Source organism: Esox lucius, chromosome 5, assembly GCF_011004845.1.
Source record: "Esox lucius isolate fEsoLuc1 chromosome 5, fEsoLuc1.pri, whole genome shotgun sequence".
Taxonomy (NCBI): domain Eukaryota; kingdom Metazoa; phylum Chordata; class Actinopteri; order Esociformes; family Esocidae; genus Esox; species Esox lucius.
Window position 1 is genome coordinate 24,728,350 of NC_047573.1, and position 12,745 is coordinate 24,741,094.

The following is a 12,745-nucleotide window of genomic DNA, read 5'->3' on the forward strand; positions in this document are numbered from 1 at the left end:
TGTATAATTTCAAATGGCTGCTGTTGACTTTTCATCCTGTCTTGACGATTGTGATATTGAATAACATATAACATTAATAAATGGTTCTGGTCTCATCAACATCTATTTTAAAATCAAATGTAAAGATTCTTGGAAAAAACTAACGTCCAAAGTTTTTGCAGCAGCAATGCTAATTAGCATACCAACCATGTGTTTATTAATATTCATTGCCATTTGTTTCATGTGACATACAGTAAGTGTAACTGTGCTCATCCTGTTCACACTCAGAGCATGCTGTCCTTTCAAAGTAACAGTTGAAGAGTGAAAGAAAATGAGCACAGTAGGTTGCACAAAGGGACAGTGTGTGAAACAGAATAGCAGGTCAGAAAAGAGCATGCTTGTCTATATGATACCATGTATATTAGACTGGTTTTGCTTTGGTAGAACAACAATTGTCTAAGTGCTGTCGCTATATAAGCTACAACATTCTACTCTTTGCCACTCCTTTCACCAGCCAAAGACTTTCTGGCAAGGAATAGGATGTTAGCTCAAGAAAGTGGTACCCAAACTGGTAAAACAGTACAATTCTTGTCAGATAGTAGTGTACTTTTGCTGTTGCTATGGCAATAGAAGGCATACATAAACAAGTGTCAGTGTGTTTGCACAATCAATACCAACAATATGTGTAATAGTGTCGATGGATCTATTGTCCTATAAGCACACACACAACCGTTCAAAAGTTTGGGGTCACTTAGAAATGTCCTTGTTTTTGAAAGAGAAGCACATTATTTGTCCATTAAAATCACATCAATTTGATCAGAAATACTTAACTTACAATCAATTCATCAATATCAATCAATATCACTTGAATAACTTGAGCGTACAGGCACTGAATATCAATTCATTCTTCACCGGATGCTTTTTAGGTCAGTGGAAAGCAGTGGAAACATTACATTTGAGTAATTTAACAGAGATTTATTTCCCAATATTTTAGTGCCATGGACCACCAATTGATATGAACCCCTGTGTGAGGACCTCCCTGCTGAATAATCTGTATTTTCATGAGAGGCTTACAATCAAACGTCATCAATGCCTCTAACTCAATGCACTGTTATTTCAATTAGCTTACAAAAAAGGTTAATAATAGTGATTAACAAAATGTATTAATCAAACATTTTAAAAGTTGTTTGATAGCGCACAGCTCAAAAGCCAGCATCTGTTTTGTTATGGGGGTGCATTAGCGCACATGGCATGGGTGACTTGCACATCTCTGAAGACACCATAAATGCTGAACAATATATACAGGTTTTGGAGTAACATATGCTGCCATCCTTTTCAGGGACGGCCTTGCTTATTTCAGCAAGACAATGCTAAACCACATTCTGCACGTATTACAACAGCATGGCTCCCTAGTAAAAAAGTCCAGGTTCTAAACTTGCCTGCCTGCAGTCCAGACCTGTCACCCATTGAAAACACATTTGGCGCATTATGAAACGAAAAATACAACAAAGGAGACCCTGAACTGTTGAGCAGGTGCAATCCTATATCAAGCAACAAGAATGGGAAAACACTCCGCTTTCAACACTAGAGCAATTGGTCTCTTCAGTTCCCAAATGCTTTGAGAGTATTGTTAAGAGAAGAGGTGATGCAACACAATGCTAAACATGTCCCTGTCCCAAATTTTTGAAACGTGCTGCCGACATCAAATTCAATATGGGCATGTATTTTTCTAAAAACAATAACATTTCCCAGTTTCAACATTTGATATGTTTTCAAATAAATATAGGGATCAATTATTTGCACATCATTGCATTCAGTTTTCATTTGCATTTTACAAAGTGTCCCACATTTTTGAAAACAGCGTTGTAAAATACAATAGCGTTCAAAATTATATAAATCTGTAAATCCATAAATCACAAAAATGTACTGAGACGGGCAAATCTGCCTATACAAAATACTTATATATCGTGTCCTTTGTAAGAATTAGGACAGTGACATTTCTTCTTCATACTCCAAAAGTTTGGATATGAAATCATGCAATAGGAGTTGTCACGGTGTAGGGGCAGGACATGAAACATTCCTTCATTACTGATATCACTCACTTGAAACAATTGCAAAATAATAAAGTTAGGGAACAAACACGAACTGAAGCAAACAGCAAATAATGACCAACAAACCAAGGCAAACATGGGCAACTTAAATAGGGTCCGCAATTAGAGGCAACAGCTGCCTCTAATTGAGGACAATAAAAATGGATTGCAGAGATGCCTGGAGGCACCTCTGTGTTCAGGCCCTGACTGTGGCCCCCAGGTGTCTAGAGGCCCCTAGCTAAGACCTGACCAGAGGTTAAAATATTCTCAGCATTTATTTCTGTTTATATTGAGCTTTAGAAATGACAACACTTAATACATTTCAGGGCACCAAAAGTGTTGGGTCAAAATCATATAATATCGAATCCAAGCACTTATGTTTACCATTTGGTCGCATTTGAATAACATGCAATACAACTTGAAAGCTTGCCACCCAGACGCTGGGTATCTTCTCTGTTGATGGGAGTATGTTTAAAGTCCTTGCTGCTGAAACGCCAGCCAATGAGTTTGGAGGCATTTGCTTGCACTTCAGCAGACAAGATGGGTCCGTACACTCCAGAAAATGTATCAGCTTAAGTGGCAGTTGAAGAGGTGTGCTGGTTTATTTTCTCTACACGTTCCTCTTTCCGTCACTCTGGTACATGTTAATCTGTCTCAGCTGTCCACAATACCTTTTTTTTTAGAGAGGCAGGCTCTTTTCTGATGCTGTAACCTGGCCATCTGAGTGGTTGGCACCTTGCAGTGTAGCCACAGTAGTTTTGTTGGTGGTCTTCTGTTGATTGTTGTGGTTGACATATCCACATCCATCTACTGATGAGTGTTCCTGATCTGTTTTTCAGAAATGTATTTAAAATGGCTTACTGTACTTGATTTGATCTTTGGTCCTCATTTTGACAGAAACCAATAACAGACTCAAAAGATGATGCAAAGCCAAGAATAAAGACTAAATATTTAAAGGTTTCTTGTGCTTGCACAAATCATTTGAAGGAAACCCAACCCAAAATAACATCTAGGCAAATTGTCCTAATACTTTTTGTTCCTTGCAAAAAATGATATTTTTTTCTAAATGGTTAAACCCACATGCAAAAAAAAAACTTCACTATCCTAATAATTCAACTGAGGCCACAGCTATTTTTTAAACATTCCTACTCCATTGGACTTTCAGCCACAGACAGTCAGAACCCCAATTCAACATCCTATCCCTGAACATCCCTGAGCAGTGCATTCTCCCCTTCACTGCCCTGGGGCATTAAGATTGGACCATACCACAAAATGGAAGAGTGCCCCTCCGACACCACTTGCTCTTTAGTGTCTTTCTTCCTTCGTGATTTTGTTTCTCCTGAAGACGGTCCCTCATTGCCTGGTTTCATCCAAGTAAAAGGCTTGGTGGAAAAAAACGTATGCACATTACTGTATGAATGATGAAAGTGCACAGCTCACACAATTCAACTACAGTGTCAGTAATTATGTACGTTTGCGCTTGACTGCTTCGCTCTGAAGAAGAACAGTTCCGACATTCTAATTGCATTCATGCTGTTCTGTCAAGAGCCTCCTGTCAGCGCCAAGTGGTGGTGGAGGGCAGAAGTCATTTCCACATTCGTAACGGCCTGCAATAATCTCTATTTCAGTCTGCAATCTGTTATCCTATGCAGGGATTTCCAGTAGAATATGTGAAATTTTTAAGGCTGCAATTTAGGATAACCTAATTAATCATTATCATTCACTATTTGATTAATGAATCCTGCACATGGAGTTCAGTTGAATTAGGTTAGATATGTACACTAGCATTCAAAAGTTTGGGGTCACTTAGAAATATCCTTGCTTTCCATTAAAGAAATACATGAAATGTGTTTGAAATGGAATCAGCAAAATGAATAGGAAATGCAATAATAATTGTGTCCTTGAGACTTTGCTTTCGTCAAAGAATCCTCTATTTGCAGCAATTACTGCCTTGCAGACTTTTAGCATTCTAGTTGTCAATTTGCCTATCAGTGACAGCCTTCATTCTTCAAGATCCCTTTAACCCTGTACAAATCTTCCACTTCCCCACCACCAAAGCACCCCCAGACCATAACATTGCTTATACCATTCTTGACAGATGGCATCAAGCCCTCCTCTAGCATCTTTTCAATTGGTCTGCTGTGTTATCCGAAAACCTCACATTTAGATACCTCTGTCCTTAAAACTTTTTTCCTATCTTCCTCTGTCCAGTGTCTCTGTTCTTTTGCCACTTTTAATGTTTTCCTTTTATTGGCCAGTCTAAGATATGGCTTTTTCTTTGCAACCCTGCCTAGAAGGCCAGCATCTCTGTGTTGATGTTGAGATTGGTGTTTTACAGGTACTGTTAATGATGCTGCCAGTTGAGGACCTGTGAGGCGGCTGTTTCTCAAACTAGACACTCTAATGTATTTGTCCTCTTGCTCATTGGGCACCCCCACTCCTATTCTGGTTAGAGCCAGTGTGCGCTGTTCTGTGAAGGTAGTAGTACGCAACATTGTATGCGAACTTCAGTTTCTTGACAATTTCTTACATGGAATAGCCTTAATTTCTCAGAACAAGAATAGACTGACGAATTTCATAAGAAAGTTATTTGTTTCTGGCCATTTTGAGTCTGTAACTGAACCCCCATTTGTGCAATACTCCAGATACTTAACTAGTCTAAAGAAGGCCAGTTTTATTGCTTCTTTAATCAGTATAACAGCTGTGCTAACAAAATTGCTAAATAGTTTTGCAATGATCAATTAGCCTTCTAAAATGATTAACCTGGATTAGCTAACACATAATGTGCCATTGGAACACAAGACTGATGGTTGCTGATATTGGGCCTGTGTAGATATTCCATAAAAAACTTGCAGTTTCCAGCTGTAATAGTAGTTTACAACATGAATGTGTTTCTTTAAAGCATTATGATGAAAACACAAAAGTCACTGTTACATACAGCTACTGTATTAATGTTACCAACGATTAATTAGGCCTACCAATTGTCTTGAAGTTTATAAACATTTGTGCAGAGCGCACACACGTTAAAGCTACAGATATTGTAAACTGGAGCGTTGATTACTTTATAGGAATAAAGAACTGTCTCTATGGATACAAAGAACAAATAGCTTTTAGACCCATCCAACGATGTTAGGAAAACACTGACCATCTCACCAGAAACTGTCCTACATCTACATGGTCTCTCTCTCTCTCTCTCACAAACCCTCTCTCATTACTTCCTGTCTCACATGTATGGTCTCTTTCTCTCTCTCTCTCCCTCTCTCTCTGTGGCACGCATACACAACCCTTTACAAAAAAGGATGCAGTCAGATTACAGCATGATTGCAGTTAGAGTGCTGGAATGTTGCAAACACTGCTTACAAAGATTTTCTACTGCAATAATTATGTTGTGTAACTGCATTTATTTTGAAATTACTACAATAAGCCTGCCTTTTTTAGAAATCGTATTGGTTCCGTGCTGTTACTGCAATTTGACTGCAGCTTTAAAACTGTAGGGGGACCCCACTCTTGCATATCTTACTTTTTGAATCTCTAATGTAGCTTTGACTATCCCTTTTCCCTGTTCTTCCTGGGCCATCCGATTTTTGTAAATCGTTGTTCCAGTAATCAAATCATAAGGTAGCGGCTAGATAGCATGTACTTTGTTGTCAAATCAAAATATGTTACAGATGGTAAAATGTTTAAAGCGGCTCACAAAATGGTGATTTGAAAGCATTCACAAAACCATGACAGAAAGAACAAATGCAGCTCTGGTTGTATTAGACATACCTTTTAGATTTCAGCAATGTTAAAATTATCTAAACTACACACACAAAGTTTTCAGCAATGGTAAAAGGCAGCAGGGGAGGGGCTATATGGACAAGCTTTATTTAAAATGAACGTGTGTCACCCTGCAAGATTTGAGTGGGGACATTTCAGATTTGAGTGGGGACAGACCAATTCAGTTGATGAATTCAATCCAATCAAACTTATGATTCTATGTGAATTTCACTGAGGGAAAAATAACAGTATTGGTCACTTTAAACGTTTTACGTTCTGTGGACAATATTTTCATTATGGTAAAAATATCCACATACATTGAGCAAAAAATGCAATTCAAGAACCGCCCAATACTAACACAAATATTAATGTGATTCAGAGAACAGTGTAGCTGTTTCATCACAAAGGTCATAAATTATCTAATACATTTGAGCAACATCAAAGTAGAACCATGAATTAATCACCTCACCACATACTGTAGATGTCATATATTTACCAAAGAGCAGTATCGACTCAGTATATCCATGAAAGACAGCAGCAAGGTCAAAGGGTATGCAGACCAAACCCCTCAATGATCAAAACAGTGGAACAAGGTCCCTGCAGGAAGGCCCGCCCACCCCTGTGGGCCCCCGCATTCCCTCACACTTTCTATCTCTATCAAATCTCCTATCAGCAGCATCCGCATGGTCATCTAAGGCACTGCCCCACTGTGTGGTTGCTTCATCCCTACCAACGGTCCAATCCTGACAGAGCACGGGTTGTCCAGCAAGGGACGGCGCAAATTGGCTCCGTACTTTCCTGGGAGATTGGTTACAAATTCAGACAGGGTTTGCCTTCTGCTGGTGCAATATAGCTTCTCCTAGTGGCTGTTCGATGCATCCAAGTACAATTGTGGTTGTTGGCTGTTGAAAGCCCTCCCCTCCGAACGTGTTGTTTCCAGAGAATACTTCCTGAGCAAGCTGTGAGCTGAGACTATGAACTGAAAATGTGAGAGAATACTTCCAGAGAATATACTTCCTGTACCAAGACTATAAACTGAAAATGTGAACATCACACTTTGTGTTCAGACCACAGACCATCCATAGTTGGTGTTGTTTATGAACAAAACTATTCAAGAATGACCTTGTGAATGGTTTTTTGGACTACTACTGAAATTGTATTAGACTCCAGGTTCCAGAAACATAAAGTACTTTACTTTGCATACATTTGAGAATTATCCACCTCTAATTTTGTCTTATTCATGATGTTCTATTATTATTAGCCTATTGTTCTTCTGTCTCTTTTTCCTTTTTTGACGTTCAAACTGCTTGTATTTTGTACATTTGGTTGGATTTTCGGGAAATTACCAATACCTTTCCCTTCCTTCCCAAGTTTGTTTCAATGTACTATTTTTCAAAATGTCTAATGTTTATTCATCTTAAAAACTAATTGCTTGCTCCTAAAAATTTATTTAATTTATTTAGTTGTCATTTGAAATTACTCCATTGTTTACCTGTTTTCTAAATTATATTTTCTTGCTGATATAGGTACTATTTCAATAAATGTATGTAATGTCATGTCAGTATAAAATATTATACACAATCCTTTTGCTTTACACTTCCACATGCCCAACCATTATTGACCACCTAAAAATGGCAATAAAGAGATATGCTGAATGGTACCTTGCAGTTAGTAATGGATGAAGTCCAAGTCTTTTAGTCATCCATACACTCTTAGAAATAAAGGGGCTAAGTATAACCCTTTTTGGGTTCTTCAGCTAGTCCTCACAGGATAACCTTTTTTGGTTCCTGGTAGAACCTTTTATAAAGGCTACATCTGGAACCCTTTCAAAGGGTTTACCAAGAACCAAACATACAGGGTTACACCTAGAACTGTCTGAAAAAGGTTCCACCCAGAACCCCTATGAGAGGTTCTACAGAGAACCCTTCCATGGTGTGATGGTTTCACCCAGAATTCTCTCTGGGGGTTCTATCCGGAACCTTTTATCTTCTATGGGTGCTTACAAGAACCCACCTAAGTGGTTATACCAAGAACCCTTTTATATTCCAAGGATTTAATCTAGAACCAACCCAGGGGGTTTCCCTGAGAACCCTTTTATATTCCAAGGGTTTCATCCAGAACCCACCCAGGGGCTTCCACTGAGAACCCTTTTATATTCCAAGGGTTTCATCTAGAACCCACCCAGGGTGTTCCACAGAGAACCCTTTTATATTCCAAATGTTTCATTAAGAACCCACACATGGGGTTTCACTGAGAACCCTTTTATATTCCAAGGGTTTCATCTAGAACACACCCAGGGGGTTTCACTGAGAACCCTTTTATATTCCAAGAGTTTCATCTAGAACACACCCAGGGGGTTTCACTGAGAACCCTTTTATATTCCAAGGGTTTCATAAAGAAACCACCCAGGGGCTCTAAAAATAACATTTTAAATTGTTTTCCTATGACCCTATTGTCTTATGCAGGGTCTACAAAGAACCATATTCTACAGATGATGCAAAATTATTTAATCACATATATCATATGTTGTGGTCATCCATCATTTTAACAATCTAGGTTACAATTATCAATGTTTTCTGGACATTGAGAAAACATTCAAACACTTTTTAATAGAAATGTTATTATTTACTAATCTTGGAACAATGATGAATAAGGAGGGGAGCCTCTCCAGAATAAGCTAACAGAACATGAGAGGCTGTGTAGGTCCCAAAAAGAACATAGGACCAGTGGAATCAGCAAATGACAGGACACAAGCCAGGGACATCATGCTGCCCTCAACAGATAAATTCATGAAATCTCCGGCAATGGTGACATAGAAAAGAGAGAAAAGAAAAAAGACAGTTAGTAGCATCATGCCAAGGTCCACTTTCTACACCAGATGAAGCAGCAAGCCATTTACATACAACAAGGTAATGCAGGGTCCAATGAGAGAAGTGGGAGTATGGGCACATAACGTTGGCAGTTGAACAGATTGAATGAGCCAGTCCTCCAACTTCTATACTAACAGCCTCCACTGGCACACAATCAGGTGAAAATGAGGGAACACTACAGTTTTCACATTAAAATACATTGCTCAAAAAAATAAGAAAACACTTTAATCACACACATTGGGTCTTGATGAATGAAATACATTAAACATTGAAATCTTTACTATTCATTGTGTCATTCGTTGAGAACAAAATTACGTAGCAATGGTCCATGGAAACAAAAGTCAACAACCGATTGAAGACTGGATTCAAACTCACACTGAAAATCAAAGTAAACTATTTCCAACTTGCGTACCTTTCATCACGGCAACTCATAAAGAGACTCATTAGCATGTATGGCCCCCACGTGCCTGTATGCACTCCTGACAATGTCTGGGCATGCTCCTGATGAGACAGCAGATGGTGTCCGGGGGGGGGGGGGGTCTCCTCCCAGACCTGGATCAGGGCATCAGTGAGTTCCTAGACAGTCTGTGGCGCTACTTGGCAGTGTCGGATGCACCAATACATAACATCCCAGAGGTTCTCAATTGGATTCAGGTCTGGGGAACGTGAGGGCCAGTCAATGGCATCAATGCCTTCATCATCTAGAAACTACCTACACACTGGTTACATGAGGCCAGGCATTGTCCTGCACCAGGAGGAACCCAGGGCCCACTGCACCAGCGTAAGGTCTGGCGATGGGTCTGAGGTTTTAATCCTGGTACCTAACAGCAGTCAGGGTACCATTGGCTAGCATATGGAGGTCTGTGCAACCCCCCAAGGATATGCCTACCCTGACCATCACTGACCCACTGCCAAACCAATCATGCTGTATGATTTTGCAGGCAGCATAACATTAATCATAGCACTCATCCATGAAGAGATCATGGTGCCAATGGCGGACCTGCCAATTCTGATGTTCTCTGGCGAACCCCAATCAAGCTGCACGGTGCTGGGCTGTGAGCACAGATCCCACTAGCGGACGTCGGGCCCTCATGCCACCCTCATGGAGCTTGAAACATGCACACCAGTAGCCATCCGGTTCCTCCTCGCACAAAGGAGCAGATACCAGTTTTGCTGCTGGGTTGACGCCCTTCTACGACCCTGTCCAGCTCTCCTTGTGTGCCATCCTGGAGGAGATGGACTGCCTGTGCAACCTGAATGGGCTGCAGGTACTGCCCAATGCTACCAGTAGTGACAAGGACACTAGCAAAATACAAAACTAGAGAACAATCAGTCAGGAAGGATAAGGAGAGAGCTATTGTCTGTGGCCACCACCTGCAAAACCATTCCCTTTTTTGGATGTTGTCTTGCTGTTGCCTCTCCTGTGCACCTGTTGTCACTTTCATTTGCACCAAAACAGGTGACATTGATTCACAATCACTTATGTTTCCTAACTGGACAGACTGAAGTTTAACTGACTTGGTTTTATATTGTGATGATTATGTGTTCCCTTAATTTTTTGGAGCAGTGTATATTTTCTGAGGCATCCATTTTGGCCTCATTCAACAACAAAATTGATCTCACGTTGATGATACAATTCAAGATGCTTTAGATATTTCTTCTGTGTTCTGGTTTTAATTGGACAACACGGATAATGATAATGCTTTATACCATCTCACCAGTGTGTAAACACCTAAACCCTCTTGTTCAATCCACAGGCACACCTCATAGTTTGTCCAGGCTATATAGTTCTTTTCTACCAAAAAAGCAAGAAACAAATGCTAGCATTAAAACTGATCACCTTTCACCATAAAGTTCTTAGCTAGACCCAAACATGCTGAAATAAGATATTACATTTAGCTTACCTGAAGTTTCTGATGTTCTATCACTTCAATCCAGCGTGTAGTATTAATTCCTACACAGATAGACAGGTGATTGCACATTGGCCCCACTCGAGAGATAAGCCTAAAGCAGCCGACTGTAGACACAAGCCATCGATTAAAGATGGGGGAGGTCCTTAACCTCCGAAAGCAACTTCTGCTGTATGTAGGATTGGTAATGAAGTGGATGTTATCGAAATTCCAGTTTTCCTACTGTAAGGCTAGCATCATGGTCCAAGGAGGTATTCTGCTACTCATTAGATTAGACAAAAATGTAGGCATATTTCACTATGTTAGTAACACACCCAAAACAGTAAACATGCCATAATGAATGATCAACGATCAACAATTTATGCGCATGGGATAGAAATAGACAGGAAAGAGGGAGTTGGATTTGAACCCGGACAGCTGCGGTAAGGACTAAGCCTTGTAGTAATTAGGGGCTTATTCAGACTTGAGACACCAGGTGGGTCCAATTAACAATGAGGTAGAACAGAAAACAAGCAGGCTTCGGCCCTTGTAGGGTAAGAGTTCCACAGCCTAAAACACACTGTATCTCACCTTGGAGGAACTAATCAGTCGCCAAATGTGTTGGCTCAATGGTAGAGTGTGTACCACAAGGCTGAGTTCATTCAGCAGCAGGCTGGGTTTGAATCCAGCCTGTGCCCTTTCCTGCATGTAGTTCCCTCTCTCTCCCCAACTTTCATGTCTATGTCTCTATCCCATTTAAGCATGAAAATTACCTAAAAATAATCTTATTTGAAAGAATAACTATTGTATGGCATGAAATGATGGTAAAGATATCAACTATGCCAGAACACAAGTCAAATGACTTGATTGAGGGGATTCCACATACATCTACATTTGAAACATGGGTAAACATTTGAATATTTGAGATTTTCTAACACCCATGATTTCAACAATTCTTGAAGAACTCTTTAGTCTTACAAAAAACCCTTGAAGAACACTTTCTTCAAAAGCAAATGGTTCTGGGAAGAACTTCAACCCCTTAAGAAGAACCCTTTTGGAACCCTTATTTCTAAAAGTCTGACACTGGCCAGTTGATTGGTGTGAGGTGGTTGTCAAGCACTCCCGTCATTCCATTTTCTCTTAAGTTCCAGAATGGGAATATACATCCCAGGCAAAGGGCCCTGAAGTTGCAGAGCAAAGAAAAAGAAAAGGTGACTTCTAAATGTCATTCCTCATTTAAAATCCCAACAGCTGCTAATATTGCTGCCTCAACTTGACTTGACCTGACTCTATCTCACTTTGGCACCATGTTTTAAGGCAGATTAAATATTAAAACACCTGTTATTATTGGACGTTATTGTAATGCACAGTAATTGGCAGTCTGGAAGCTTTAAAGACAGTCTTATATAATATGACCCCAATCTAATCAACTGCTACCACCCATGCTGTGAATTTTGTTATGTAACAAGCTTTCGTTAGACTCTGAACATATTGTAATTATGACTGGGCGACTTAATCCAGCTATAGAGTGCAACACGGGTCATTTGACTCTTATTCAATTCGGTTTGTTAATTGAGTCTCTGTTTATACTTAGTCTTTCATTCAGAGTCATTTGACTTTGTTGTCTTCCCTGTGAGCACAAATAGGATGAGCATTTTGATGTGTTTGCTGGAATCTCAAAATAGATTTGTCAAAGGTTCTCTGCACCATTAGGAATTTTGATGGGTAACTGATTGATATGTGGGTTGTATGGCAGAAATTATTGACAGTTATTGCATGAATAAGCCTTTATACAGAGGGCCAGTAATGTATTGCTTTATCAACTCTCTTTATTCTCCCTATGTTTTTATAAACACACAAATAAAAGGGGAGAACAAAAACAAACAAAAAACTATGTAAAGGAAACAGGAATGTTCCCTTCCCTCAAAGGCTGGAAAGCGCAAAGGAAAGGAATCACCGTTGTTGGGAGAAAGGGATCGTCGGTGGTCTAAGTACAAAGGGTACTTTAATTTGCTTCCAAATATGAATTGTGCTATGCATAATGGTATTATGGTAAACAAAAAAGACTTCTCAATGAAAATAGGAGACATAAACATTGTGCCTTTAGAATGTGTGTGGCAATCCTAAAGCTCTATTCTTTATTCCAACGGAATGATAC

The 12,745-nt window shown here is 39.7% G+C and overlaps 1 long non-coding RNA gene across 1 annotated transcript; it reads right to left on the reverse strand.

The window, feature by feature from the left end:
- Window positions 1–8,363: 8,363 nt before the first annotated feature.
- On the reverse strand, window positions 8,364–10,959 carry LOC109615790. The gene is made up of 3 exons (XR_002196785.2): window positions 10,603–10,959; window positions 10,417–10,493; window positions 8,364–8,624 (listed from the first exon to the last, which is right to left on the reverse strand). It is a non-coding gene; the product is annotated as an uncharacterized LOC109615790 (long non-coding RNA).
- Window positions 10,960–12,745: the final 1,786 nt, after the last annotated feature.